Source organism: Danio aesculapii, chromosome 1 (genome assembly GCF_903798145.1).
Source record: "Danio aesculapii chromosome 1, fDanAes4.1, whole genome shotgun sequence".
In the NCBI taxonomy this organism is placed as follows: domain Eukaryota; kingdom Metazoa; phylum Chordata; class Actinopteri; order Cypriniformes; family Danionidae; genus Danio; species Danio aesculapii.
The window spans coordinates 861,606-867,653 of NC_079435.1; the positions used below are offsets into that span (position 1 = coordinate 861,606).

At 33.8% G+C, this 6,048-nt stretch overlaps 1 protein-coding gene across 2 annotated transcripts in view; it reads left to right on the forward strand.

The window, feature by feature from the left end:
- The window catches only part of LOC130221994 (adhesion G protein-coupled receptor E5-like), a 34,822-nt gene extending 34,489 nt beyond the window's left edge, over window positions 1-333 (forward strand). Inside the window, exon 18 of one of the 2 annotated variants that reach the window (XM_056454608.1) lies at window positions 1-333. This exon is cut by the window's left edge and continues 390 nt beyond it. The gene's annotated coding sequence lies outside the window, so the exon portion shown is untranslated. The other variant, XM_056454599.1, reaches the window with a different exon arrangement.
- Window positions 334-6,048: the final 5,715 nt, after the last annotated feature.

The following is a 6,048-nucleotide window of genomic DNA, read 5'->3' on the forward strand; positions in this document are numbered from 1 at the left end:
AAAAATGTAATTGAAAGTAAAATGAAAGTGAAAGTATTGTTGGGTTCAAACAAAGTTTATTGTTAATATTAATATTAATATTATTGTCTTAAATTTGTCACAAAAAATGTAAAATAAAAAATGCAATATATAATAATAATAATAATAGAAACAGTAAAATGAAATTATTAATATAGTTTAGAGTTTATTGTGAGGGTTTTACAATACAAACAATCCAATCAGAAAGACTCTCAAGAAGAAGACACTTCTTTATAAGACATTGTATAAAATATGATGTGTTATTGTGTACTAAGATTTGCTGACTGTATGTTTACATTTAATAAAGGTTTAGTTTTTTAAATAAACAGTTTGTCGTTTTGTGCTGATATCAAACCAAAGCAAACAAATGTTTACTCTTAAACTTTTTAAAAACACAAATATTACTTGCCTTTAATGGACCATTTTGAGGGACGTAAACAATAACATTGGTCCTAATGTATTTCCTGTATTACATTTTGAATTTCCATAGCTTCCAAGAATCCCAAAATGTCCACATAATGATAAATAATGTTATGGCAGCTGTTTTAACATAAAGATATAATTAAATTGCCTCTTGTTAAAGTTGGAAGGAAATGTTCATGGGCCAGTGACATAGCCACATTGAAATGGTCTATATATAAACTGTAATAAAATATATTCTGTATTTTGTTTGGGTTTATGTGCATTAGTGAATTGCATTATGGGATGTTGATCTCTGCTCTGTCCACATTTGATACTGAAAATTCAACTCTACAGTTTATCAAAGTGACTTTTATTGACATTTTAGTAGTTTTAGTGAAATAATATAATGTATAAGAAATGATATCTAAAGAAAGAAGTGTGTAAAAGAACAGTAAATGTGCTGCAGTTTATTACACGGTTTCTGGAGCGTAATACACAACACCAACACAGACAATATATAGCACTGCAGACTATTACACATGTGCAGGAAAGTCACTTTTTACACCTTTTTATGGTTGAAAATAGTTAAAAAGGTCTCATAATGCAATTCAAAAGCATAAATAAACAGGGAAAATCTACAATGAAACCATGAATCACAAAATATGAAAACCTGCTCATTTAAATCTGCTCCTTTTAACAGTGTGCTGTGGATTTTTTCGTTTATTTCAGTATCAAATGCTGAATTTGATAATTTTGGTAAAAAATAAACATCTTGGTGATAAATACTACAGGATACGAGACATTGAATTGTCAATTATTAAACTCTGTTGCAGTTTAGGTTTGTTGTGAAATCAGTCTCGTCTTCGTTGCGTCATTTCCCAGAGGGTTTGGTTCTAACAGACCCCCCAAAACAGCCAGTTCAGACTTGCATGCAAATCCCGCAGAACCGGCAGACTCTTGATTGACTGCAGTCTCCACCAATCAGTGCGCGGCGCGTGAACTCGGGGGCGAGGCTTCCATTCTGAGGGGGGACGTGAGCTGAGTGATGAGAGACTTCACGAGGGTAAATAAATCATTATGTGTCATTTTTATGCGGAGTTTATCGATTATTCTGATTTCCCAATAAGTTCCCGTCATCTGGTGTAACTCTGAGCGTTTCTGGAGGATTTTATTCGGTCAGAGGGTTTGAAAAGCGGTGAAAAGTAAACGGGCTGATCGGGAGGAGCAAAGGCAAGTGCATTTAGCAAATGAACTTATCTCTTATCACACTTTTACTGTTATAATGAGTATAGACGCTAAATAATGAGTGTAGGATGTAGGATCAATTGTATAATTTGTCTGTTATGGAAAACATTTTCAAAATAAAACATGTAAAATGTTGTTTTATATTAATTTTAGCTTTAACAAAAAGACAATATATGTTATACTTTTTAATTACATTTCAGACATATTCGGTCTTTTTTAGTTACTCTTTATTTTATATGTTTAAAATGTATTAATTTTAAACATGAAAATAGTTTTAAAATAGAGCCTTTTTAATTTAACTTAAATCATAATGTTTCTGTAGTTACTCTTTAAAATGTTTAAATTTTGCGGAAATGCATTTTAGTTATTATAAATATATATATTTTTGTTGGAGAACTAAAATGTTATTAAATTATAGCCTTTTTAATCACATTTTTCTGTCATACTTTGTCTTTTTTGTTACTGTTTTATATAAGTTTAAAATGTGCTGAAATTCATTTTAGATATTATAAATAAATAATAATTATAGAATAAATAATATTTTTGTCAGATAACTTTAATCACATTTTTAAATCAAAATTTGTCTTTTTTTATTTACTCTTTATCTGAAATGCATTTTAGATATTATAAATATTTTATAATTTTTGTTGTTGTTGGCGAACTTTTGGGAAAAAAATGTAAATATTCTTCTCATTCAGGCTTTTTTAAGATTAGATTAAAATTATAGTTTTTAAATTACATTTCTGTCATGTGTCACTTATTTACTCTGTTTAATAGTAATGAAATGTGTTAAAATTAATACATTTGTAATGTGTTTTAATTGTAATTCACTTGGTTATTTATATGTAAATTTCAGAATTTTGTTATAAAAACCACTGCTGTCGTTTCCATCACACCATGCATTTTAAAGAGTAATATGGTGACATATAATGGTGACTTTACACACTGTAACACAAACAATTTCAGTCTTTAGTTTTTAAGGCATGTTAAAAAGAAAACAGTTTTATAAACAAACAAAATATGTATGAAATTAAAATGAAACTAATAGGATCTTTTGTTATATATATAATGTAAGCACAAATCTGTACAAAGAAAATAAAATATATTTAATTCCAGTAACTTCTTATTTATATAATTGATTTAAAATAATAAAATAATAATATAACATAATAATTAATATAAAAAATAATAAATTATATATATATATTTTTCCATCTTTCATCTTGAATCTCTTTTTTATTGCCTTTTCAGTTGATTTTTATGTTCATTTTAAGTTATAAGTAGAAAATCTAAATGCATAATAAATATATTTCTCCTCCAGGATGGGTGCTGGAGATGGTTTTCGTGCCCGGCGTGTGTTGACAAACCCCGGTGACGGAGATGCGGATTCGTCTGATTAAGCAGTCAGGAGCAGAAGCTCTCCAAAAGCATGATGGGAATGCTCATTATATGAAACTCAAATGACTCTTTATTCTCTGTCTTTTGTTTTCACTAAGCTTAACCTGGCTTTGTTGTGTACCTTATACCTTTGTATTTTCATTGATAATTAAATAAATGACCTAAAGACTATGACCCATGTCTGTTCATTTAGATTTACATGTGAACAAAAACAAAACACACCTATCTAACAAAACCTAATGTGACCCATCTAATAACTAAATGTTTCAAATACCAAATGAATAATCAGGATGTGCAGGTGCTGTATTTTATTTCTCTCTTAATTTAAAGTGCTGTTTGTTGTCATTTTCACTTTTTTGTAAGTAATATTCATGCAAGGTTATTCCAGGAAAGTCAGTCCAATAACAGATACAGCAGGGAAAATAAGTAATCAACACATCACCATCTTCCTCAGATAACTGTTTTCAACCTCTGGTGACAACTTCAAGTCAACAGTACCTTTAGACATGTTTTCTGAGGAAAATGGTGACGTGTTTAATACTGATTTCCCCCGCTGGTGCAGTAGGTGATCTTCCACAATGCTAACCGGTTAGCATAAATCTCTGAACCACAGTCCCTTCCCTGCCGTCCACTGTCCGCGCACCTTGAAGATGACAGCAGAACCCTCTCTCATGTGTTGAGCTAAAGCTAAGTCCCTTTAGGTATATTCTATAGTCTTTGGCTAAAGCGACTACTGCTTGTCCAGTGGCATGCAGAATCTTACGCTCATTACTAAGCTATACTTACATGCTATTTCAGAGTGAATGTTCAGAGCAGCATTTACTGATGTTCTGTTGTTAAACTGAATATAAATCTACAATATCGATAGGGTTGAGTATCGTTTGGGGTTATTTTAAAATGATACTAAATCGATACCTTTAAAATGGTACCAGTGCCAAAACGGTGTCTGAACCCATACCCATACCATAGCCACAAAATTATGCTGGATGCCTCTTTTATTTGACAAAATTTAAAAATATAATAATTTTAATTTGAATAAAACATTATAATTAAAGTTTAAAGTAAACATCAATTCATGTTTTATATGTTTGATTTGCATTAATATATTTCCCTTTGATCATCTGTTGGTTAGCATGAGTTTAAGATTTGCATTATGAAATGACATTAGCTGTGGAAAGGCTGTCATCAAAATACTGAACTCCTTTTCTCTAGAGTTGGGGCTTGTGACTGTGTTTACATGGTTATCAGTAATCTAATGATTTATTCTGAATGAGACAGTGATATGATCAAGGTGTTTACATGAGTTGTTTTTTGAATGTTCCTTTCATGATCCTGTCATGTTATAGCACATAGATCCACTAACATCATTGCGTCACCACACTGTCCATGTTTCGTCCAGAGTTACATGTGATTTCAGATGTTTAATTTTTAACTTTTCGACTTTAACTGCAGTTTCACTTTAATTCAGGAACATTTCATTCATGCCCCCATGTCAAACTGAGGAATTTGATGCGACTGGTGGAAGAGTGCTCTTTTAATGAAATTTGATACCGCACGTTGAATGGAAAGAAAAACCTTCGCATTTGGCGACGCAGGTGTCTGTGGTTCTTTAAGGTAATCAAAAATCACTGTTTACATGGTAGTCTAGACTCTTAATCAGAGGATTGTTATAAAATCAGAGCATTGGTGTCAATGTACACACTCATTGAAAATGCCAGATGATGTTGCAAGCTTTCAGAGACGGTGCATTCCTCTACCTTTAAGTTGACCATGACCCCTCAAATGTGTCATTAAGTTTGACGTGTTTCCCCCTTACACGCAACTTTTGTAAAGCATCTGCTTCACGTTGCTGTTTTAGAATCCTTGCTTGTAAAATACGCTTTAGAACACTTAATTTAAGCAAATTTGATGAACGTGATCATGCGTGTTGATCTAAAGAGAGTCGCTCTTGCTCACCGAATGCGCTGTACTGCGTGCGTTGCATGCATATTTAGAGATGGTGTGACAACGCATACCTATGTGTGCTTTTGGTGCACCCCTTGATGCTTCTTACGTCCTTATCGCAGCACCAATGGCATCTATTTAAGCTTAGTTCACTCTGATAATCAACTATCCCTCTATAAAACAATGAATCTCAGACATGCAACATATTGTAACAGCAGCGAAATTCATAGGCTGATTCGGTCCGGTACATAGCGGTTACAAAGTTACTGGTGCTATAATGGCACCGGGTTTTGGTACCAACCTTAATTATGGATGCTGTAAAAGGACCTTATGGAACTGAAAATAGTCCCATCAATCTTTCACCGGGAGATTTCAGTGGCTGAACAACACTTCTGTGCAAATAACCCATTCATAACAACCCAATCTACATCAGCTCTGCATGACTAAGGGTGCTTTCACACCTGTGAATCAATTAATTTGTTCTGAAACAGAGATTAAAATTGTTAGTGTTGCTCTTTGTTCTTGGTGTGCTTCGCTTTCACGTGGCAAAGTGTCTAAACAGACCAAAAGAGCTAAAACAAGTCACGTGTCAGTAAACTCTCCTCACATTGGTCAGAGTTTCACGGTTTATTTTGCAGAGTCCCGCTCAGCTGTCAGGGTGGGTGGTGGTTTGGTGGTGTTTGACAGGGTGCATGCGACATGTCTGAAGAGCGAGGAGGGATGCGGTAGGGTGAGAAGGGTGCACAACGTATTTGAGGACCGGGAGGGAGACGCGCGGTTTCCAGGAGATTATCAATCGTTTGCGGGAGACTCCCGGAACTTCCGGGATGTCTGGAATGAGCTCCCGTCCTACTCATAATTCTCTCTTTATATAGCCATATGCCTATTACATATCCATAAAACACTGTGATATACCCTACTGAAAAAAACAGCTTAAACCAGCCTAGGCTGGTTAGCTGGTTTTAGCTGGTTGACCAGCCTGGTTTTAGAGGGGTTTTGGCCATTTCCAGGCTGGTTTCCAGCTATTTCCAGCCTGGTCTT